Below are 26,247 nucleotides of genomic sequence, written 5' to 3'. Positions count from 1 at the left end.
CTAGCATGCAGTAGTAAGATAAGTCAAAGGTAAACACAATTGAATAAGATGCTAGCTTCTTTCATGAAACTTAATGCCAAAAAAAGAATCAATGAAACAAAGCAGCTAAAATGTACAACAGACATATGTTCTGGGTGCAGAGGAAACAGAAAAAGGAGTAGTGAAAGTAGTCAGTGTGCTTAGGGGAAGTAAAATCAAGAGAGGCTTTACAGAGCAGGTGATGTTCGTGTTGATGTTTGATATTCATATGAGGAAGAGAAAGAGCAAAGGGTATTCCAGACAAAAGGAGAAGCAGTAAGCTAAGGTCATGAATCTTACTGAAGTCCAATTGTACCTCCGGCGCTATTTTATTAAAATTCAACTCGTAACTAACATAGTAGTTTGTGAAATTTGTGAAACTATCTCACTCCACATATAATTATTAGACATCTAAAAAAATTATTAGACATCTATTAGCATATCCATAGTGCTTTTTCAGCTCTATATTTGTAAAGTATTTATCTACCAAAATAGGGCTTTCCTCAACAATTCACAAATACAATGAATATTTCTGAGCGCAAGACATGCTGTTTTTTTTTTTTTTTTAAGAGAGGAAAAACTAGAAACAAAATTCCCTTCTCCCAGACTAGAAAATAAGTCTGTGACATCTTGTGGTTCTCAGTGCAAGTCATGTTCCAACTTAGAAAGTTTCTTTACTTTAAATTATAGGTGAGCTCAGTAATAGGTTTACTTTCAGATTCACATTTGTGAACCTTAGTTGAAGGCTGTTATTTCCTGGCTATGAATTGAACTTTATCAACAGTAGTTGTATAACCATGCCAAACAATTTGGCAGGTACTCTACAACACTGATACTTCGAGAAATAGGAGAGCCGTCCTTTTAGCAGAATGAGTCAAATGACTTAACACTAACAGTAACAAACACATTTGGAAAGTATGGAAGCATATATTTGGGATTTTATTCACCTATAGTATGTGAGTACAGACCAAAAAAAGAAAAAAGTCCAGAACAGTCAGTAAAATGACTTCCTTCAAGGAGTGACATATGAAGATAGAGCAGCTGTATGTTGGACTTTCTGAAATAGCTTCTTGTAAAGCAGAAATCTCTTATTCAGTATGCACATATGATAGTGAAGGCAGCTGTTGTGTTGAGTTCTGTGATTCCGTGCCAAACCTAGATGTTGGAGTGATAAGGGTGCTTAGAAAGTTAAATGCTTGCTTTTTTTGAGTACTTGCCCACACATGTTTCTAGTCTCTGCTTTGGGAAATCAGATATGCACTTTTGGTGAAAGGAATGGGTGAAAAGTGAGTAAATGAACCTGGGTCTTTAACTTTCAGACTCATGCCAGCAACTTGATACAGCTAGAGACTGCTAAGTACTGAAATCTTAATTATTTTCTGCAATTCCTACATGAAGATATGATTTTCTTTAATTTTTAATACAGAAATCACCAAAGCCACCCAGTTCAACCACTCATTTAACACCTTGGGAAACTGAAGCCCAAAGACGTAAGGGACAGGTTCACACAGCCAGGACCAGACACAGTTTTCCTGGACTCCTAGGATGCCAAATGTGCCCAGGACAACTGGAGGTCATCTAGCTCAGGTGTTTACCACCAATGGTATTTCTCCATTGAGACCCACCAATGGTATTTCTCCCTTGAGACCCTATGTTTAAAATCACACCTTGACTCCAAAATCTTGCATGTATTATATAATAATTAATAATTCATTGTCCTTTATTCACTCTTTTAACAAATATTTGTCGGGTACTTCTTGTAAGTCATGAGTCTAATTGTAAATGAAAACAATGCGATCCCTGTCTTCATGGAGCTTAAAACACTCTAAAAATTATGTAATGTAATTTCAATATGTATTACCATACAATTTCAACTTATCGTTAAGTGCAATGATGAAATAGAACAGTGTTCAGTGAAAAGAAATAGTGAGGAACTAATTAGTAATTTATTGTAGACTTGATGGTCAGAAGAGGAGGCTTCCTCGAGAAAGGAACATTTGAACTCAAATTGCAAAGATGAATAGATGTTGGTCACATGGAGATGGATTTGGCATGGGAGTAGGAATTCCTGGTAGAGGAAACCGCAGAGAAGTCTGGACATGTTGGACACATTAAAGGGGGCCTGATGCCCATGGAGAAGGAAAGTCAGGGGTGAACGATAGGAATGAACTTGGAAAAGCAGTCAGGGACCGGATCACATAAGGCCTAAAAGGTTATGCTAAAGAGTTTGAATTTTATTCCAAGGAAAATGGGAAGCTTTTGAAGCCTTTGCCAGGAGGGATGTGAATATGAACCAATTTGCATTGTTAAAATGATTGGCATTTCTGATCAGCATTTGATAATTCTAGAGTTAACATACAGAATAGATATGTGGTGGCTAAAATCACAGAAACTTTAATTTATACTGGCGTGCTACAGGATATTGTACAACTTCTACAAATATGGAAGCCCAGTAACCACAGCAAGCACAACGTCAAAAGTGCAGCCAGACAGATGCTGTGTTTTCACAGAGGAAGCTCCAAAACCCATCATTCCGCCTGTTTGTTCTTTAGGATTCACCCTTACATGCCTGACACTCGGTTACTTCTCTCCTCTTGATCTCTGCATTGTGTCCTGCTCAAGGGACTAAACTTTCCATTTCTTGTCTGACTTTCAATCTCCTCTCTCTCATCTTCTGATATTTTTATTACCCTTGTGACTTTGACAGTCCTTAGTTTATACTAGAGCTAATTTTTTTTTATGTTTGTTGAGGGAACAAATGAATGGATATTATAAATAGCAGCTTGGATTTACTATCAGCAGAGAATACTAATCATTGTATTTATTACTAGTGATGAACCAATAAAAATAAGAACTATATTATTTTTGTTTTGCTGTCTCTGACTAACTAGATGCTTTGAGCAGTGTTTTGAGTTTTGTCTTTCTTTTTACCCAATCGTCTCCTCATTCAATTGAAATTACTGATACTCAATAGCTGGTTGCATAAAACTTAAAAATCAAACAAGAGACACTGTAATATGTCTATATATTGGATATCTTTTTAAAGGGTGCTTTTAGGGTTTGATTTTCTCCTTTGAAACTTTGATTTGACTTATGACCTCCCTGACTCTTTGTCCAACTTTTTTTTTTTCCTGGAATGAAAGAGCTGTCAAGTAGTCATGCCATTAGAAGTGTCATGCAATCTAGCCAAAATAGTCTCCTGCTGTCTCAGAGTGCTTAAAATTGATTAATATTCTCTTTTCTGTTCTCCTGAGGTCATTTATAATGTTATGTATTTGTCATCTCTCTGCTGGGGTTCATTTGACCTTGAGATAACATACATTACTGGAAGAGAACACAACTGACACATCTAAAGCAGGTATGCTTTATTTAAAACAATTTGTTTAAAGCAAGACATTGTAGGGTCCTGTATTTATTTTCTTAAATGATGTCTACGGCAAATTGACAATATCAAATTAAAACCTAGTATTTTCCTAAAGAACTGATGTCTGTCTATGCTCTGAGCAGATAAAACTTGAGAAAACTGTGAATAAGTACAATTTATTATTTGTCGCATTTCTGTGGCTCTCTCAGCATTACCTATTGCTTGCCTTCCCATAGGAAAACCTATAGGGCATCCTTTGTCTTGATCCTTAGGGACTGTACTTTCTGGTATCTGTCACCCCTAGAAATGGTTTGGATCAACAAATTCTCTAAGGTTTTATTGATAATTGACTCAAAGCATAATAGTCTAGGAATATTGATGTTACAAAGGTACTTGAAAGACTTCTAAGTCCTCAAGAAAGACCCGAAGGAATATCTCTTAAATTGTTGGACTGGAGCTTCTCTGGGTCTGAGTAAGCTTTCTTCCTCGTGCCTCTCAAATCTAATCAGCCAAGGCTACCCTGCCGTGTCAGGCCTGGGGAAAAGAATCAAAGCAGATTGTCTCTTTCTTGTAACACTATCATTATTAAAGTGGGGAAAGTATGAGATCTGGAATTAGATTCATTGCCAAGTTCTGAACAGTTGGCTTCGTCTTCAAAGGGAGTGTCTATGTTGGGGGGTGGGCTTTATTTAATATCATTATTTAATTATAGTTGTGCCATGTATGGTCTACATAATCTCTTTCAGGTTATTGTTTCTTTGTGAGATCTATTTTTCTCATATATAAAATAGGAATAATAATCTCATCTTCAACTTAACTTGAGTTAATTTAAATAAATATGTACAGCAACTTGTATAGTGCCTGACAATAGAAGGTAGTCAATAAATATTTGATGTCTGCTGAGCAAAAGGTGACTTCATTTATGTACCCTGTCTCTTTGAAGCTAGCATGAACAAAACTTTATTTTTATAAATAAAATAAATAAGTTTATAATTTAATTACAGACTGAGAACAAACACATTTGGTAGACATGTGTGGCATTGTGAATTGATTTCTTATTTTCTTGCTTTAGACAATGCTCACAATATAAAGAAAGAAATTAGCTTCAAAATATTAGAAATATATTACATGTACAAAATATGCCAATTAAAGCTGTAACAGTAACAAATAAATCATCAAGATCCAACCTAATATGGGTATATAAAAATTTTCCATAGGTATACAACATTTTTCTATAGGGATATACACATTCCTACCTTGAAAGTTGCCTTGGACTTTTACAAACCAGATATGGAGTCAGATAAAGAGAAGAGATTATTTTGTGACTAAAGGCTTTAAAGGGAAACACTCTGCTTCCAATCATCCATGACCAAGGCCAGAGATTGCCACATGCATAAAGCAACTGGTCAGATAACCTTCTTGTATGTGTTCTTTTTAATCCACTTCAGGAAAGAGCCATACTATTTCATGCACTCTTTTACAACCTCCTTATCAGTAACCTTCTCTTTTTAGTTCAAACACTTCCAAGTCAAATTTCCTGTCACCTAGAGAAAATGGAAGGTTCTGATGATGAGAAATATCTTGTTTACTGTGTTCAGCATGGCTAGATCTGCTGTGAGTCTAGCAACACATTGGAAACAGAACAGAAAGGTAGAAAGCTGGGGCACAAAAAGGAACCTTGTCTCCCAGCCTGTTGTTTTAAAATATGGCAGAACCAACTCCTTGGGTCCTCTAACCTGGTGGATTTCTCAAACCATATTAGCTACAATGGCCAGCAGACTTCGGGCTTTGCCCCATGAAGAAATAGGAGACATTAGAAGTTTTCACATTTGTCCTTAGTCTGAGTTTGTTATTTTCCCTGTTTTTTGCTGGGTTAGTGGTAAACTGGAGTGAAATAACCTGAAACCTAGTCTAAACCAGCCATTCTCCAAGCTAATTAAGGATTCTAACAAATGTTAAGATGTAAGTGGGCTTTTCAACCTATCTTTTTTTTTATTGAAGTATAATTGACATATAATATCCTATTAGTTTCAAGTGTACATCATATTGATTCAATATGTTTATACATTATGAAATGGTCCCCACAATAAGTCTGGTTACCATCTGTCACTATACGTAGTTATTACAATATTATTGACCCTATTTCCTATGTTGTACATTACATCCCCATGACTTATTTATTTTAGACCTGGAAGTTTGTACTTCTTAATATTCTTTACTATTTAGCCTACCCCCTTAACTAATTCCCCCTTGGTAACCAACAGCATGTTTCCTATATCTAAGAGTCTGTTTCTGTTTTTGTATTGTTTGTTCGCTTGTTTCATTTTTTAGATTCCACATTTAAGTGAAATCATACAGTATTTGTCTTTCTCTGCCTGACTTATTTCACTTAGCATAATACCCTATAGGTCCATCCATGTTGTTGCAAATGTCAAGATTTCATTCTGTTTTATGGCACAATAATATTTCATTGTGTATATATGTGCTACCTCGTCTTTATCTGTTTATCTATTGATGGACACTTTGGTCGCTTCTATATCTTGGTTATTGTAAATAATGTTGCAATAAACATAAGGATGTATATATCTTTTCAAATTGGTATTTGTATTTTCTTCAGATAAATACCTACACATGGAATTACTGGATAGCATGGTAGTTCAATTTTTAATGTTTTGAGGAACGTCTATGCTATATTCCATAATGCCTGCACCAATTTACATCTCTACCAGTAGTGTACAAGAGTTCTTTTTTCTCCACATCCTTGCTATACTTATTTTTTTGTCTTTTTAATAATAGACAATCTGACACGTATGTGGTGATATCTTATTGTGGTTTTTATTTACATTTCTCGTATGGTTAGTGATATTGAGTATCTTCTTGTGCCTGTTGGCCATCTATATATCTTCTTTGGAAAAATGTCTATTCAAGTTCTCTACCCATTTTTAAGCAGTAGATGAAAATTACAAAAGTCAAAAAATGCATTCAAACATTTTTGAACCAGTTGTTATTATCTTTTAAGAGTGTGGGAGAGTGATGGTATTTGGGCCAATATTTATTTCCAACTCTGAATCATGAGGATGGAAATAGACATTTTTGTTTGGGGGTTCATTTCTGTATTCCCAGAAACTGGAGCAATGTTTCTAGCACTTAGTCATTCAATAAGCATTTGTTGGATAACTGACTGTGGAATGAATGAAGAGAAAAGGTAGAGTACATCAGAGAGGAGATACGTGTGAGGGTGTAGAGGATTCTGGTTTTAGAAGCAGTGATAAAACAGGGAGGCCGATGCAAATGATACCTACAGAGTCACATCTCATAAATAAGGACAAAGTATACACATTAGAGTTAAAATAAAGGTGAAGAAACATGTGTTCACATAGAACATAGTAGAAGAGGGGCACCTGGGTGGCACAGTCAGTTAAGCATCCAACTCTTGGTTGTGGCTCAGGTCATGATCTCAGGGTCATGAGGTTGAGCCCCTCAAATCTGCTTGAGATTCTCTCTCCCTCTCCCTCTCATGTCCTCTCTCTCCACTCTAAAATAATTAAATAAATATTTTTAAAAATGTTTTTAAAGAACATAGTAGAAGAGACTCATGGAAAAAAAGGACTGAATTATACACGAATGTGAAAATAGAGAGAAATCATTGAAACACTCCTTGCTTTGCAGAAAAAAGTTGTTATAACTGAGAAGATATACTGGTAGTTAGATGTTAAACTGGAGACTTATGATAGGCACAAGAGAGGAGAGAAGGGAAGGAAAGTATAAGAGCTTAATAGGTCACAATATCCCACGAGTCATGCTCAAGTTTCATCGTTTCTAGGGACTGCAAATTGAAATGCTTACAGGAGACAGGTACTGAGTGATGGGGGCCCAGTTGAAAAATAGAAAGCATGTGTTCCTAAAAGCTGCAGTCATTATAGCTCCTTTGTTTGCCATTCAGAAATAGAGACTCAAACAGAAGCCAATAGTCTGCACTTGTATATAAAGTCTTCTAATTTGTAAATGTTAGGAACAGAGTCAATATTTATAAAAAAATAGTTTAGGCACATAGCAACACAGATTTATAAAATATAGGATTGAGGAAAAAAAGAAAAGGAATGAGATTTATGGCATAGAATCATTGATACAAATTAGAAACACATTTGCATAGAAAAACACAAAATTTTCTAAAAGATTCCATGTCTATTAAATGACATAAACACATTAGAGTCTTGCCTTGGGTATGGGAGACAGAGCTGACTATAAGAAATGAGAGGGAAAGTGAATTAATAAAAATCAAGAGGAGTCCTACATGGACATATGATAATAATACTATAGACTAGGAATATTATCATCCAACTTTCTGTATATAAGATCTAAAAGTAAATGAATACATATAATTAAAGTAAAACACATGGTAAAGACCCCAACAACAAACACATCAAAACTTGTTAGTATTTGAATTTCATTATTGAGCCGTTGGTTTTAAAGTCCTTATTTACATATTGTCCCCCAAGAGCTATTCCTGAGTGTGGCCAGAGAATTGGAGAATTTTGAAGAAAACTGACTAGTGGAAGAGTTTAGAGGCGATGACTTCTAAGCACTTAGTTGCCATTGCTGCTGCTGCTATGTCATCTGCTGCTGCTTCTCTACCGGGTTTTGTGCAGTGGATAAATAAGAGATGAGGTACAAAAGACAAAGAAAATATATGAGACATGGCGCCCAACTATACCCCTGTTGACTCTCATGAAGTAAAAAGACTTCACAATACCCTAGGGACTAAAGATTAAGATAAGCATGCTTCTGTGTGTATTTGTGAAAATAATATTGAAGATAAGTACATGCAGATCCTGCTTCATATGAAAGAGTTTGTGTATGTAGTATAATCTTCCAAGCCCTGCTTTCTAAATTCAACACATGCTACTCATCAGGGTTCCTCTGTAAATTTGAGTCCTCTAAAAGATTGTGGTTTAGGAAAAACAGAAAACTATACATATGTTTTTGTTTTTTATATAATAATGGAGCCAATATATTTCTATAAATTAATTTGTTGTCTGGCTCATGATGAAACCAATTTTTCAAAAGTTTTAATCAGATTAATAATCATGAACAATAGTCACTTTATTTTTTCCTTTAAAGCCTAAATTAACATTTTAAGTTAAGAATTGTGATTATTGCCCAAGGCTTATACTGTTTAAACCAGTAAATGTCCATGAATTATATTTTGCTTTTTAAAAATAAATAAATAAATGAAAACATTTTTTTAAAGTTAGATTTCTAAATGGCCATTCTCTCTGGAGGTGCTTCTGAAAATTAACTTCTATTAAATGGTGAATGGAAAAGATGAAATCCTGGATTGCAAATATAATTACATTAAGTATATAGGAAAACTAACTATAAAATTTTAAGGTTTGAGTTGAACTGTTAAAAGTTTATTCTAGTCCTTCTAGTATAATAAGTCTACTTATTATTCTAGTAAGATTTAATTCATATGTTATTAAAAGATCTAGATAGGGGCATCTGTGTGGCTCAGTGGTTGAGCATCTACCTTTGGCTCAGGGTGTGATCCAAGGTCCTGGAAGTGAGTCCCACATTGGACTCCCCTCAGGGAACATGCTTTTCCCTCTGCTTATGTCTCTGCCTCTCTCTGTCTAGTGAATAAATATTTTTTTTAATCTTTAAAAAAATAAAATAAAAATAAAAGATCTAGATGATAGACTGTATTTAGTACTTTTAGGAGGCGATGTAGAGTAAAGATGTAATAAATATCTTTGGAATACTTGTCAGAAGTGTGCTGTATCCTTTCAAATGAGCATTAGATTTTTAGATGTCACTAATAACAGTAGCTGACATTTATTTTATGGGAGTGTTCTAAGTAGTAATTAATTTCACACAACAACCAGAGAGGTAGGCCCTGTATTTCTCAAAATTTTATGGATGAAGAAACTAAGGCAGGGTTGAGTCACATGTATAGGAATTAGTGTAAGGAAACCCAACCAACTCTACGTTGTCTCTCATTAAAAGTGCAGATTGCTTTGGGTAGTATAGACATTTTAACAATATTTGTTCTTCCAATCCATGAGCATTGACTCTTTCCACTTCTTTCTGTCTTCTTCAATTTTTTATCAGCATTTTATACTTTTTATAATAAAAGACTCACTTCTCTGGTTAGGATTATTCCTAGGTATCTTATTATCCTTGGTGCAATTATAAATGGGATGTTCTCTTAATTTCTCTTTCTGCTGCTTCATTATTTGCTGTATAGAAATGCCATAGATTTCTGCATCTTGATTTTGTATCCTGCAACTTCATTGAATTCATTTACGAGTACAGGCAGTGTTTTGGTGGAGTCTTTTGGGTTTTCTGTATATGTTATCTTGTCATCTGAAAATAGTGAAAGTTTTTTCTTCATTCTTACCATTTTGGATGCCGTTTAATTATTTTTGTTGTCTGTTTTCTGTGGCTAGGACTCCCAGTACTATTTTGAATAAAATTGGTGACAGTGGACACTTTCATCTTTTTCATGACCTTAGTAGAAAAGATCTCAGGTTTTCATCATTTTATAATTTATTTGAAAGAGAGCATGAGAGAGTGAGAGAGAGAGAGAACACTAGCAGAGAGGAAGGGTAGATGGAGAAGCAGATTCCCTGCTGAGCAGGGAGTGAATGTGGGACTCAAATCCAGAACCTAGGGATCATGACTTGAGCTGAAGGCAGATGTGTAACCAACTAAGCTACCCAGGAACCCATCAATTTTTCCCCATTAAGAATGATGTTAGCTGTGAATTTTTCATATATGGGCTACATTATGTTGAGGTTTGTTGCCTAATATGTGATCTATTCTGGAGAATGTTCCATGTGCACTTGAAAATAATGTATACTCTGTTGTTTTAGGATGGAATGTTCTGAATATATCTGTTAAGTCCATCTGTTCCAGTGTGCCATTCAAAGTCATTGTTGATTTTCTGTTTAGATTATCTACACATTGATGTAAGTGAGATGTTAAAGTTGCCTACTCTTATATTATTATAAATTAGTTCCTTTATGTTTATTATTAACTATTTTATGTTTCTGGGTGCTCCTATGTTGGATGCAGAAATATTTATAATTATTATATCTTCTTGTTGGATTGTCCCCTTTATTATTTTATAGAGTCCTTGTCTCGTTGCATTCTTGTTTTAAAGTAAATATTTAATAAATATTGCTACTCTGGCTTTCTTTTCACCTCCATTTGCATAATAGATATTTCTCTATCCTCTCACTTTCAATCTGCAGGTGTTTTCAGGTCTAAAATAAGTCTCTCATAGGCAGCATATAAATTGTTCTTGTTTTTTTGTTGTTGTTGTTGTTCTTGTTTTTTTATCCAATCTGTCACCATATGTGTTTTGATTGGAGGGTTTAGTCCATTTACATTCAAAGTAATTATTGACAGATGTATGTTTATTGGCATTTTATTATTTGTCTTGTGGTTGTTTCTGAAGATTTTCTCTGATTCTATCTTGTCTTTTTCTCTTTCATGGTTTGCTGATTTTCTTTAGTCATATATCTGGATTTTTTTGTTTTTATTCTTTGCATACTTATGAGTGGTTTTTGATATATGGTCACTATTAAGTTTATATGTAACCTCATCTGCATATAGCAGTGTATATTAAGTTGATGGTCATTTAAGTGTGAACCCATTCTTTATTCCTCTCCTCCCTCTATTTTAGGTATATGTTGCTATAGTTCATATCCTATGATTTTGTGAGTTCCTTGACTGATGACTGATTTTCTTACAGAAATATTCATTTTTACTCCTTTTGTGTATCCTACCTTTATATTGTCACTTCTGGTATTTCTTTCCCACACATAGAGTCCCCTTTAATATTTCCTGCAGGGTTGGTTTATTGGTCATGAACTCCTTTAGTTTTTGTTTGTCTGGGAAACTCTTTACCTCTGCTTCTATTCTCAATGGTAGCCTTTCTGGATAGAGTATTCTTGGCTGCAGATTTTTCATATTCAGCACTTTGGATATATCATGCTCTCTTCTGGCTTGGAAAGTTTTTGCTGAAAAAATCCCCTGCTAGCCTTGTAAGTTTCCCCTTCTGTTACTGTCTTCTTTAGTTCTGTTGCTTTAAAATTTTTTTCATAACCATATTTTGCCAATTTAATTACAGTATGTCTTGGTGTGGATCTACTTTTGTTGATTTTGATGGAGTTCTCTGTACCTTCTGGATCTGGATGTTGGTTTCCTTCCCCAGAGAGAGTAGGGACGTTTTCAGCTATTATTTCTTCAAATAAATTTTCTGCCCCCCTTTCTCTCTCTTCTTCTTCTGGGACTCCTTATAATACTAATGCTCTTACATTTGATGGAGTCACTGAGTCCCCATTATTGTTTCACATAATTCTTTTTTCTCTCCTCTACTCAACTTGACTACTTTCTATTACTCTGTCTTCCAGGTCACTAATTTATTTTCTGCTTCTTCCAGCTTACTGTTCCTTCCATCAAGTGTGTTTCTCATATTGTTCATTGAGCCCTTTATCACTGCTATGTTATTCCTTATTTCTGTACTAAGGGTCTCACTCATGTCTTCAACTCTTCTAAGTCCAGTGAGTCTCTTTATGATAATTACTTTAAATTCTCTATCAGGCATGTTACTTAAAACTGTTTCACTTAGATCTCTGTTCATGACCTTGTCCTGTTTTCTTTTGGGGGGGGGGGTTAAATTTTCTCTGTCTTCTCATTTCTGTAAGCCTCTATACCTGTTTCTATGTATTAGGTAAGTCTGTGGCATATCTCTTGTTCTTGATGGTAACAAGTTTATGAAGAAGAGGTCCTACAGAGCCCTACTGTGTAGTGTCTTCTGTTCCCCAGGGCACTTCTGGGAGTGTCTCCAATGTGTGCTGTTTGTGCTCTGCTGTTTTATTCTGATCACTTTATCCTTCAGGTCAGTCATCTGCAGAGCCTCCTTTTGCCTGCTGTGGGCGGTGTTTGGTCCCTGGCCTGAATGTGGTGAATTTTAACTAGGTGTGCTCTGGCCTCTTTGTGAAATGAGACCTGTCACCACTACTGATGGAACGGAGGTTCTGTAAAATTCCCAGGTCAGGAGACATGGTGTGGGCAGGAGATTGGGCTGTTCTAAAGGAGGGGGTCCACTGCCCTGGGATTAAGTCAAACAGGACTAGGAATAGCAGCTCCACCAGAGCACAGGGGGCAAGGGTTTGTGTAAGCAAGTTAGGTAGCAAATGTCCAAGCTGTGCTGGTTCCAGCAGGTGTTCCTGTGCTTAAGGTAAATGGTGCCTGCCAGTTCCTCTGTTCCCAGAGGGAACTCTCTGTGAATGATGCCTCTCTAGGATATATTCCAAGACAAGCAAATAACCTCCTCACTGTGTGTTCCAGGTGCTCTTCAGATTGCTGTTTCCACTCTGTATATCTGTGGGTTGTTTGCCTACCTCCTCTCTGAGAATAGTGCAATATCCTCTGGGCTCTATGGCAGCCAAGCCAGCTGACCTCTGAAACTCTAGGCTTTGAGCCCCACTGGTTGCCAGAAGTCACAAAATCTGGCCCCTCTCACTTCCTAAGCCAGTTGCTATAGGGATTTGTTTTCTGAGTATGTTCCTCTGTGTGCTCGTCTGTCTCTTGCCCTTCTCCAAGACCATGGTTCCCTCCCCACCATAGTGGCCATGATCCATTTCTCTCCCAAATCACATTTCCACACTTTCTACATTCTTTGACATGGCCTCTTCTCTACCTTTAGTTGTGAAGTTCATTCTTCTAGTTCTCAGGTCAATTTCTAGGGGATTTAGAATGACTTGATAGTTATCCAGTTGTATTTATGGTACGAGGTAAGACTAGGGTCCTCTTACTCTGCTGCCAACTTCCAACCTCGAGGGTTGTGTTGTTTTGTTTTGTTTTGGTTTACTAATTAGCCATCTTAATGGCTGGGAGTGGGGAGTGATCATCATATATATGCACAATGACTTTTTAATACACACTACTCTTTATAAAACCAAACAAACTAGAAACTACTTAAATGTCCAGTAAGTTTAAATCCAATTTAAAAATCTTAAAAGAAAACTTAGGAGATTCTATTCATAACTTCAAGACTGAAAAGATCTTCCCAAACCAAGAAAATATTTTTCTGCAAAAATACGTTAATATTGGATGATAGACAAACACCACTTTAGAAAAAATTGCAATGTAGATGACATATAAAAGACTAAATAGCTATAATACGTAAAGACAATTCACAGAAGAGCAAATCCAAGTGGCTGATAAACATATGAAACATGCTCCTCTTCACAGGTGTCAAGAAAATATGAATTATGTTAAAAAAAAAAAAAGACCAGGATGCCTGGGTGGCTCAGTGGTTAAGTGTCTGCCTTTGGCTCAGGGTATTAAATCTGGGGTCTTGGGATCCAGTCCCTCATCAGTCTCCTCAGGGAGACTGCTTCTCTCTCTGCCTGTGTCTCTGCCTCTGTGTGTGTGTGTGTGTATCTCTCATGAATAAATAAATAAAATCTTTTTTTTTTTAAGACAAGACCTATATGTCCTTCAAAGGGATATGTTGTCTCCAATACCAACCATACATCCTTCCAAAGTTCAAACAGCAGAACTAGCAGATCCTGGAGGGCCTAGAACTCTGTGACATTCTGTTTAACAAAAACAAAACAAAATAAAACCTTCCTTCCATTCCTTCTGGAAACCAAAATCCAAAGCAACCTCCACTCAATGAACAGACCCAAAAAGAGAAAATGCACAGGTTTTCTCTTGTGCAAGTACCTGCAGTGCCTGGTTCAACCAAAGGGGCTTAATCTCTGGAGTCCCGTCTCTGGATTTTTCCCTCTCCTTTTCTAGTATGTGTTAACCTAGTGGCCAGGAACAATTACTGAACAATTGAGTCACATTCTTGGTGAGATGTCTCTGAAATGGGAGAGAACATGAAAATGAAGGCTGGAAACCTGAAAGACCAATTGCATCCACTTGATGATTTTGCCCAAGGCTATTCCATTTATATTATGGCCTTTCAATAGTTCTTTATTCCTACATCCCTCATATATTTATTTTTTGTATGCACTATGCCAGGCCTAAATGGTGAGCCCATGGAGATGAAGTCCCAACCATCAGAGAGTATATAAGCGAACAAATAAAACTTGTAGGTAAAAGTTTTTGTTTGTTTTCTTTATGATTCAAACCTGCCTGAGGCATAAGGTAGCATGTGAGGTCACACCAACAGGCCAAATAATACTGCTTTCAAGAGACTTATGCATCAGTTGAGGAGTCAAGTAATAAGCCAAAGAAGATTAATTAATAGTACAAGACAATATATGGTAAGTAATAAATGGCCTGGAGTATCAGTAGATTCAGAGAAGTAGAGATTCTTGTTTGTTACTTGTTTTAGAGCTGTAAGAAGATTTGGACATATAAATCGAAATTAATGGTGTTTATAGCTTTAGGTCAGAGATTCAAATTTTAAGAATTTTGTGTAGTACTTAAAAATATAAAATAGCTATAGCAGTAAGAATACCTACTCTGAAATATAAAGCATGGGCTAGACCTGACCTGTACTATATGACTGTACATTTTCTACTGCCTTTTTTTTAATAGAAATTCTATCAAATCAAATATGTCACATTCACTGAATCAAACAATCTCTATAAAACAAGATTTATAATATAACAGATGGTTAAAGTTCCTGTTAGTATCTTTCTCAATAATCTTTTTATATTTTCATATGAGTGTCGAACTTTCGTATCATATGCAACTATTAAGAGCCATCTACTAATTGAAATCACCTTTAAAATTCATTTCATCCTGAATTCAATTGTGTAATTAAATCTTACCTGAGACTGCCAACAACCATCATATTTCCAGAGAAGTTGTCATCACAAATGTTTGAAGGCTTGCTGATCTCCTAGCTTTGAGTGCTTCAATGTAGGGGAAAATTCTAATAGCTTTCTATGTCACAGACTATTTCTAAAGTTAACTGGCACACATTTAAATTCTCCTCTGACTTCCTTTTTCTTCCTCTCAATCTATTAGTAGTCAAAACAAATGAGGACTCACCGTATATTAGCAACATTATCTCCTAAACAACAAATGTTGGAGAGGATGTGGAGAAAGGGGAACCCTCTTGCACTGTTGGTGGGAATGTGAACTGGTGCAGCTACTCTGGAAAACTGTGTGGAGGTTCCTCAAAGAGTTTAAAATAGACCTGCCCTATGACCCAGCAATTGCACTGTTGGGGATTTACCCCAAAGATTCAGATGCAGTGAAACGCTGGGACACCTACACCCCAATGTTTATAGCAGGAATGTCCACAATAGCCAAACTGTGGAAGGAGCCTCGGTGTCCATCGAAAGATGATGGATAAAGAAGCTGTGGTCTATGTATACAATGGAATATTCCTCAGCCATTAGAAATGACAAATACCCACCATTTGCTTCAACGTGGATGGAACTGGAAGGTATTATGCTGAGTGAAGTAAGTCAATCGGAGGACAATCATTATATGGTTTCATTCATTTGAGGAATATAAAAATTAGTGAAAGGGATTATAGGGGAAAGGAGAGAAAATGAGTGAGAAATATCAGAGAGGGGGACAAAACATGAGAGACTCCTAAGTCTAGGAAACGAACAAGGGGTAGTGGAAGGGGAGTGGGTGGGGGGTTGGGGTGACTGGGTGACGGGCACTGAAGGGGGCACTTGACAGGATGAGCCCTGGGTGTTATGAGGGTTTTCCTCATAAGGGGAAGAGCTAGGTTTTAAACCCAAGAAGCCTGACCCCAGAGCCTAAGCTTTCACTATTATAAAATACCACAGACATAAAAGCAAAAGACAGACAGCTTGACAGACTCTTTAATAAGATTTCTCTTCATTTGCTACTTTTTTCCCTAGATAAATCTGCAGACATAGAATAACATTTGGCTATCACAGTGCTGTTCCCAGTAATATCTTGGCAACAGTTTAGCTTACAGGAAAAGTACATGTTAATTTATTAGTACATTTTTCAGCTCTCCTACTTTCCCCCTCACTTCTCTGCAATCCAGTAAAGTGAAATTTAATGACAGGGATGCCAGAGAGGTGTGTGTAGAGAAGAGAATGCCCAAGAAGAAAGAGGAAGGTATTAGTAAGTGTAGTGTGAGTTTTGGGGAAAGATGTTTTTGAGTTTGGAGACAGAGGGAGAAGAAAGGTAGCGGAGGATTTTTAAGATATTATGATAGAAGCAGAGGATTCTAGGGTGTTTCAGTCTGGGATATAAAAGAAACCTTCCGGTGTACCTCAACTGTTTTGTTATATTTTGATAGATGTCATGTAAATCACCTTTCTTCCTTCTGTTTTGTTCTTTCTTTCTTTCCCTTTCTCTCTCTCTCTCTCTCTCTCTCTCTCTCTCTGTCTCTCCCCTCCTTCCTACAAGGACTATTGCTGGGATTTCTTCTGAATATCTCACCAGGTGGAACATGGACATGTTTTATCTGTGCTACTCTTTCAAATCTTCCTTGTTAAGTATGAAGTTCTACCACAATGTTATGTGAAAAAAAACCTGTTTCTCTTGAAGAAAAAATTGTTAAGACTTTATCCAAGTGTTTGAGTAACGCTTTTAACCTAATTTCCCAACAAACATGCTGATATATTTTCCCTTCATCACTAACTCCCCATTATCTTTGGTAAGCCTCTTAACAGCACACACTACCTCAGTCTTCTTAGTTTTAAGATAATTCCTCCTCCTCCTCCTTCTCTTCCTCCTCTTCCTTCTTCTCCTCTTCTCGCTTTAGTAGAACAGAAATTAAGTGAGAAGTAACTAATGTGAACAAAACATCCTAGAGACATGAAGATCATCACCAGTGCTAGATTATAATACAGTCTTGACCAAATTACACCTCAGTCATAGTCTGTTCAATAATTTTCCTTTAGATCTAATCCCTGACCACAACCTCCTATCTTCCTAGGCCATTGCTTCTCTCTTTCCATCTATCCTTATCAATTTTGGTTCTCCTGCTTTATTATTTCCCTCTGTTTTCTTTCAAGATATTAGGCCTCTCCTAAAATTTCTGATTTCTTTACTTGTATCCAACTCTATATCTGATTATCTAAGTGACTCTCAGATCACCCTTAATTTCTTTACATTCTTCTTGCTCTGCCACCTTGGCTCAAAAACAAAAACTTACATTAATGCTAAGTTGTACTTTGTGCTTCTGTACCCTAGGCACAGAGCACCTGTGCAGAAAATGACCAAGCCAAACTGTGATCATCTCTAGCACACGAGTTCTAAATCTCAGCTGCTCCTCTGCACCAGTAGTTCATGTGCGTATTTCTCCTTGGTCAATTCCTTCTTCCATTTCCATCAATGTTTATTCCAGATCCCAATCTCTCTTCCTAAAGCCCTTGATCAACTCCTACCACTTTCTCAGCAGAAAGCCTCGTCTCCAGTTCCACTAATACCACTGAAGCCTTCTGATACGATCTGTCTCTATTTCCAGGCTCCAAATCTACAAATCTGTCCATATACAAATTCAAGCTCATTTCCTTTCCTCAATACCCAAGAATTCAATGGCTTCCCACCTATTTTATTTTTATTTTTTTAATAAATTTATTTTTTATTGGTGTTCAATTTACCAACATACAGAATAACACCCAGTGCTCATCCTGTCAAGTGCCCCCCTCAGTGCCCGTCACCCATTCACCCCCACCCCCCGCCCTCCTCCCCTTCCACCACCCCTAGTTCGTTTCCCAGAGTTAGGAGTCTTTATGTTATGTCTCCCTTTCTGATATTTCCCACACATTATTTTAAACCAAAAAGCCTGTGCCTACTTATTTCTCTGAAAACTTGCTCTGTTAGTTAAGGATTATCTAACCTCTTAACTCTGTACTTTCAACCTCCCTTTCTCAACTTGCTCTTATCTCTGAGCCTCTAAATATGCTCAAGTCTTCCCCACTATAAGCAAACATACTTTTCATTAGTGCAATATTTCTGCCTAAGAACCATTTAATCTTTCTAAGTCTTTTCTTGTCCAAGCCTTGTAGAAGATTAATTTATATTTGTCTCCATTTTGTCATCTGTGCAATCATTCCTAATTCATAGTGATAAGGATTCTTTCCCATCATAACCCTGGACAAGATCATACTAAGATACTAGTGACTTCTTTATCACTGTATCGATAGGTAAGTATTATTTCTACTGGTCTGGATTTTACTATTACAAACAAAATTGATAATTGTTCTATATATCTTTCTAGAAACAGATAAAAACACATGAACTTTCTATCTAGTAGACTTTATTGGCACTTTGTTCTCCAATTTAAACTTTCTAATATCTTTGGTCAGTTCTACTCTGTTTCCTTATTGGACATTTCCTTCTCTGACTGCTTAAAACTTTGCAAAAACTGTGTTTTTTGGGTCACTAGTCTTATTTCATACTCTTTCACAGGGAGAGCTCAGCCCACACTTACTATTTTAACCACCAGCTATATGAAAATTATTTCTGAATTGATATTTCTGGTTAAATAATTCCTTGAGCATTGACTGTGTATACACCAATGTTTGCTACCATTTGAATGCACAAATGCCCTCTCTAAAATTTCAGTGTCTCAACATCAGTTCATCCTTTTTCTCTCTCGAATTTTTTAAAAGATTTCATGTATTTATTTATTTTAGGTAGAAAGAGTGAGGGGGTGGGGAAAAACGAGAGGGGAGGGATGAGAATCTGAGCATCTAAAGCAGACTTCTCGCTTGGGCATGGAGTTGGACAAGGGACTCATCCCATGACTGAGAGACCATAACTCAAGAGGAAAACAGGAGTCAGCTACCCAACTGATTGAGCCACTCAAGTGCCCCTAGGATTTTTTAATACAGGTGACAGGCTTCACCATCTATTTAATCACCCACACCATAAATATTTATTCTTAACGATTCCTTTACTGTTATCTTTTCACATTCAATCACTATCCCACTGATATTACCAAAGTATTGCTCAAATATATCTAGTTCTTTTCTTTCCTACTACTACTGCATTATCTTGAAAATAGATTTCCTTAGCAGCCTCCCAGTCAGTTCCAAACTAACCCCCTCAAATTCATTCTCTATATATCTACACCTGCCTATAACCCTTCTCCATGTCTCCATTGCTTGTAAGAAAAAGGACCAAGATTTCAAACATGACATAGAAAGTCTTTCATAATCTGGCTTCTATCCATGCCTCTAGTCATCCATCGCCACTTTTGATCTCCTATTTTATGCTTTAGCAACATCAGTAGAATACTCTAGATACCATCTGTTTTAAGCCTCTCTGACCATGGTTATCTGTGCTGACTCTATTTCTTGCCTCAAAAGCCTACCACTTTCATCCAACAATTCCTGCTCATGAATTAAACCCTGTGTAGGAAGATTCCCCTCCTCTATTCTCCATCACTCTCAATTCAGGTTGGAGTCTCCTCACAAGTACTCAATCACTGTATTCATTGGACCATGTCCTATTTGAGAGTAGGATCATAGTTTTCTATTACCTAGCGTGATGCAAAATAGACCCTTAAAAATATTTTTAAATGCTTGATAAATATATTCTGCCAAGAACAGTATTGATATACCAAATTTAACCTAAAAACTCCTCCATGAATATCTTACTCTAAATCCAGCTATCACTATGTATTTTTGAGAGAGCTGTCATTATTTCACTTTCTCCTACTAATGATCATAAAGGCTAATTTTAATAAATTAATGTTGAGCCTTTATGCCTTTCTTTCAGGAAAGCACCTGTCACAACATTTGGAAATACAAAATGATGTAATAAAATTTTAAAAATTACAAAAATTTTTATGATGGAAAAATTATAATCGTGACAAAATTTTTTACATGAAATAATCCATATAAAAATCCACAGATAATCTAAGTTTATTAGCCTATTATGGATTCTTTCTGCACCCAACTTCTTATCCAAGAAAAAAGATACGATTTTTATTTTTTTTTTAAGATTTTATTTATTTATTCATGAGGGACACAGAGAGAGAGAGGCAGAGACACAGGCAGGGGGAGAAGCAGGCTCCATGCAGGGAGCCCGACGTGGGACTTAATCCCGGGTCTCCAGGATCAGGCCCTAGGCTGAAGGTGGCGTTAAACCGCTGAGCCACCCAGGCTGCCCATGATTTTTATTTTTAATTTCCTTAAGTTTCTCTGCCCTATGGTTTGATAGCATATGAACTATTACAGAGAGAATAAGGAGAAGCAAAGAATCAGAAACACTAAAAGCAATTTCTAAATAATCACTCCAAGATTATATATATTAGATGTGCAAAAAATAAAAATAAAAAAAGATGTACAGTAGGGGAATACCATACTACTAAGATAATAGGTAGAAACTGGAGTTCATTTCGATGACAAAATGTATCTCTTATCCTATAAGTCAAAGGCCTCATTAGCCAAGAAAGGCTCTTTATGAAGCAAATAATGGTTGGTAGGGAATGACCTGAATTTAAAGACAAATGATATGTTTTGATTGATGCTAAGTTAAGAGATGCCAAATCAACAAAACTCCATTACTAAAATTCAGCAGCTGATATAAGGTCATCCAAACTTTCAATTCCCGTTCCACATGTTGTAAGACTATCTCTAGAAGCACCAGCAAAACAGCACCATTCAATAACAACAGATCCATGTTATTTTAAGCTATTAAAATAATGTTTTGTTGAAAGAAATAAAAATTATCTCTTGCAAAAACTGAGATTCCTGTTTAATTTCTGCTTTAAAATGTAAAAACACCCATAAACTCAGTAATGTATGTCAAATATATGAAAATAACAAAAGAAAAGGTAATGAGAGTGAATTAAATGTTATCAAAGCTTCCATCATTAAGCTAACCTGTCACCTATTTGTCAAGACCCAATCAGTTTCTATGCAGTTTTATAATAACACTTTCTGTAACTTGACAGAGTTCAAGGAATAAGTCTAAGATCAAGAGCATTCTAAGATTTAAAGATTATCTTCATCAACTAACCAGGTAACATTTAAAACATCCTGGATCCTTATTCCAGGAGTAGAGATCTTTAAGAGATCGGGGCATTTTAGTACCTTGAACTTTCAGTGGCATTTAGAATCTCTCAGAAGGAAGTGGGGTGGTGACTTTTATGTTTTAATGTTTCCAAAGGCTTTCGTGACATCATATCTTAAGAGCTCAACAAATCTTTCCAGCAATTGGCTTCCTGGCAGTTTGCCTCTGTTTTATAACATTTAAGTACATGAGACTTCAGTCATTAAAGACCCCTCAATATTTATCAACCACTAATTTGCTTTCTATATTTGTCTTTCTGAGTAAATTCCAATATCACTGGGATGCATATTTCCCTTTTCTGCTCCACAGTGGTGTTCTTCTATCAAGAGTTATTAGTGAGGATTTGGTTTTCATGATGAAAAAAGAACAAGGCAGGCACTATTACTAGGAGGGATCCTAATGATACCATCAAGTCAGATTAATGAACAGAGAGCTTCCTGGTAGATTTCTAAAAGAATCTAAGTAAATAACCATTTACCTAGAAGATGAATTGAACATTTTACTTTATAAATTTACTCTGAATATTGATTGTTTTAAAAATTGTACTTTTCTTCTCCATTTTTGCTAGTTAAGCTAAAAAATAACCATGCCTTTGATTAATCTTAATATAATTAAGATAAAACAATATTAAAAGGATTTAAAAGATGATGAGTTTAAAAAAACACAAATCCAAGAGCTGTATTCTCATAATAGATATTTTAGATTAGAGCCATTTCCAATAACTTGATTTTAGTAGTTTTAATATGACAAATTTACATCCAAAGTTTCCTCACTGAATGATTTCTCAGAGTTTAACCTTCTCTGAAAAAAATCGTGAGGCCTTTAAACTGGGCAGAGGAAAATAAATGTTTTCAGCAAACACTCCTGACCTTATAAGGCTTTGGGAAGTGTGTGGAGGTAAGCTCTTTCCTGAAGTGTCATCGTCTCTAAGGATAGAAAAGGGATCTGGTTGCCAAGTGACGTTCTAATTCTCATGGTTGAGTCTGTTTTCTGGAAAAAAAAGTCATGCTCCATTTAGTAATTCCAATGTTTCTTCCTCTTCCTGTAAATGAAGGGTGCGGGAGTGGGGAACACATTCATTCACAAAAAAGGAATAGAAATATGTATCCCGTGGGAAGGAGCCATTTATAGAGCTGTCTAAAAATATGTATTTGGGCAGGTCAGATGGTATTTTGCAATATTATTGCAATGACTATTGGATTTGTATACTGGCTGTAGACATGTGTTCATTTCTGAAGCAAGAGTCATCTTGAAGAACTAAGAAAATGGGTTTGCCAAAGAGATAAATTGTTGTATGGCTAATGTCTTTGTATCCAGTCCAAACCAGCTCCCCCAGGCAGAACTTATAGATATCTGTGAAATTAAAAAAGTAATAGTCTACTTAAGATTTCTTACTGATGGCATTATCTTCATAATATAGTCTTACAAGTTATAGTCTTTTTTAATTTGGTATATAATTTTATGACTTATTAAATAGGTCATAAAAATAACTGGGCAAGGAAAAATTGAGACATTGAAGGAAAAATCCAGGTCATACAGCTCATTGGGCACAGTTGACTAGAAAACTGATCCTTCTTTGACTCTGCTGATTTGAGGCATGGACTGGTTTCCACCACAGCTCATCGAGACCATTTGAGAATAGGCACAGGGTCGTGTGTTAAGGGACACAGATTATAGACAGGAGTCCTGGTTTCTAGGCTTCTCCACAGCCTTCCTCCCCGTCACACACTGGGTGATCTTGGGACAAGATCTTAACTTCTTTAAACCTCAGGTTCAAAACCAGGAATGAGGACGAATAATTCCTAAGCTTTTTCTGTCTCTAAATTCCATGATTGTGTATGTTGTGTTATCATTTGCTTTCTCTCAATTGTGGAGGAAGACCCTGTTGTTGTTGTTTTTTTAATGTTCATTCAAGTCAATATTTCCCCTAGAAATTAACCACAGTTTTATTTTCTAAAATTCATTATTAGCCTTTCTGACTTGCATTGTCTTTTTATCTATGAGACAAACAGGATGCATCATGCCCTGTTTTTCAGAAAAAAAGCTGCATCTAGCTTAAGGATCTAAATGGAAAGGACAGAGGTCACAGTCTTCACAGTCTCCTGTGATGACGGCCGCCGTCTGCATGGGAGCCTGCTTTTTTTTTTTTTTTTAAGATTTTATTTATTTATTCATGAGAAACAGAGAGAAAGAGAGGCAGAGACATAGGCAGAAGGAGAAGCAGGCTCCATGCAAAGAACCTGATGTGGGACTCGATCCTGAGACACCAGGACCATGCCCTAAGCTCAAAGCAGGTGCTCAACTGTTGAGCCACCCTGGCGTCCCAGGGGCCTGCTTCCTATCAGGAGGATTAATCGGGTCATTTTACCTTTCTACAACCTCATCCCTTTACCTCCTCAAGACCATCATGCTACATATGCAACTACAAATGGTTTTCTTTACTGTAGTGTTGCTACAATTTAAGATGATAACTAAACAAAAGAAGAAAAACTAAAGCTTTATGGTAAATAGTATTTTTTCAGTTTCCAAAGTGAAAACACACAGAGTTGAGTTTTTCACAAGGGAGTCTACGCATAGGTACCTTCCCCATACTTTCTAACTTACCTCTCCCTCCTCCCTCCAAACCTGAAAATAACATTAACAGCAATCTCTTCTAGTGTTTCCAAAACTTCTCTTGACTAATCCTCACCAATTTTTTTTTTTGGGGGGGGGGGGTGCGCCAGGAAACTTTAGCACTTATTACCTGAATATTTTCTTCCACAGTGCATTTTCCCATATCTGAGTTATACCATCTGAGTCCTTGACAGAGAAGGATTTTGATCATGCAATGAAGAGACAGGGACCAACTAACTGCCCATGACCCTTCCTCAGCATGGAGAAAACAAATACCCCTTCTCCAAGTCTTATCTTTGTCCTAAATCAGAAAAGTGAAGTAAACATCATGTTTAGATCAAGAGAGATTATCTTGCCTTTTTCTACTATCCTGATCATTTGGAGGTATCTGGCCTACATAAAGGAAAGAGAGCCTACATGAATGTAGGTCAGGGAAAGAATTGCTCAGTAAAATTCAGCGTTAGCAGTAAAATGAAGGAGCCAGCTGAATGATTATATAAGCAAAAGCCAAGTCCTAATTGCAGTGTCAACCACAGAAAGTAACTTTGCTGGAATGTCTGAGGGGTTTCCAGTGGTCTGGTGGTGAGAGAGAGGAGCTGTGCCTAAATTTCATCAGCTCTGATTTCTGTTTGTTGTTATTTGTTTGTTTGTTTTTAAATAGGTTTCTTCGAACTAGGTGTGGTGGAAGGGGAGGAGGGCGGGGGGTGGGAGTGAATGGGTGACGGGCACTGGGGGTTATTCTGTATGTTGGTAAATTGAACACCAATAAAAAATAAATTTAAAAAAAATAAAAATAAATAAATAAATAGGTTTCTTGAAAGTAGAATCTAATTTTCCTGTCTCCATGGAATATCTCCCACAAGTTTATCAAAGTTTATCAGAGTAACCCCTAGTTGCACTCTGGTTCCAACATCTAGTAGCTCTGCTATCTGGGGAGCCAAAAGATTGCTTTATCACATCTAAATACATGCATTATGAGGTGTTGTTTAGTTTTATGAGTGGTATTCTCACCCCACACAGACAAATTCTATGCCATTTGAAAAATAATCAGTAGGGCCAGATATACATGAAATGTATTGCTAACTTATATCTGATAAAGCTGGATTAGAAAACCTCTTCTCTGCTTGAAACTAAAATGCATTTCTTCACATGTCTAGGCATTAGGACTCATCATTGGAATGAGCAGGAAAGTAGCACACACTCTATTAGCTGCCTCACATTGAGCTTCAGAGAGATCTCAAGAGGAAAGGTCACACACGTTAGCAACCTTGAGTGTATTGACATTGAACATTAGAAAAAAGAAATGTAAAAAAAAAAAAAAAAAAAAAGGAATGTAGATCAATGTAAGTCATACTCCTACCATCACACTTGTCATATAATTCACTCCTCCTTCCAAGAAAAGGAACAAGTGAGAGGTCAGAGAAAGGTGAATGGTTAAGTTGCAATATTTTTGAGAGAGCGAAAGTTCCTTATTCATGAACAAAGTGGAACATGGGAAGAGAGAATGGATGGTTTCCCTTGCAATGGTAACGAGACTGAAAACTTTTACCAGATTAACTGGAATTTATATTATAAAATGAATTTTTTTTCAAATTAGTGGCTATAAACCCTGAACCCTATCTGATAATGACTAGTGCTGCTTTTTTTTTTTTTTCTTCAGAGCTTCTGGTAGATTCATTCCTTTATGTACCCAGCAAATAGAGTTCTTGCTTTATGGTAGATACTAAGGATATAGAAGTACCCTTGAAGAAAGCATACGTACCTGATGAGATAAGTGAGTAAGCAGCTTTAACATATGGTGAAAAGTATACAGCAGAAGAGGGATGGGGAAAGCTTCACAGAAACCTGAACGACAAACAGGGGTGAAACTAGCAGGAAGAGAGGGGAAGCATTGTAGGCAGAGAGAGAGTGGCATGCTCAAAAGGAAAGCTCTGCTACCTCCAGGAGCTCCAGGCAATGAGTGTGATTTGCCTGGAACTTAAGGGACATTTGGAAAGGTGGATTTCCTCATCTGCCTCAATTACCTTGGTATCACTTCCTTCCAAAGGACAGCACTTCACACTTTTATGCAAATTACTTATTGGACCCTCTTTCCTCTTCAAGGTCAGGACAATAACAAAAATAGAGCCATATTATTCTTTAATATCTTCTCCCTACTTTCACAAAAAGAAAAGTACATTCTAGCAAGGCCAAGGTTTATTTCTTGGTAATCTTTTCTTTAATATCCATCTTTGAAGGAAAAAAGGTTTTTT

The 26,247-nt window shown here is 36.5% G+C and overlaps 1 protein-coding gene across 3 annotated transcripts in view; it reads left to right on the top strand.

The window, feature by feature from the left end:
* The window catches only part of CBLB (Cbl proto-oncogene B), a 407,079-nt gene that overhangs the window by 131,749 nt on the left and 249,083 nt on the right, over positions 1-26,247 (top strand). For all 3 annotated transcript variants that reach the window (XM_038582709.1, XM_038582710.1, XM_038582711.1), the window contains one exon: positions 3,273-3,376. The gene's annotated coding sequence lies outside the window, so the exon portion shown is untranslated. The remainder of the gene's footprint in view (positions 1-3,272; positions 3,377-26,247) is intronic.

This window comes from Canis lupus, chromosome 33 (assembly GCF_011100685.1).
Source record: "Canis lupus familiaris isolate Mischka breed German Shepherd chromosome 33, alternate assembly UU_Cfam_GSD_1.0, whole genome shotgun sequence".
Classification (NCBI taxonomy): domain Eukaryota; kingdom Metazoa; phylum Chordata; class Mammalia; order Carnivora; family Canidae; genus Canis; species Canis lupus.
This window is presented reverse-complemented; position numbering and strand designations above follow the sequence as displayed.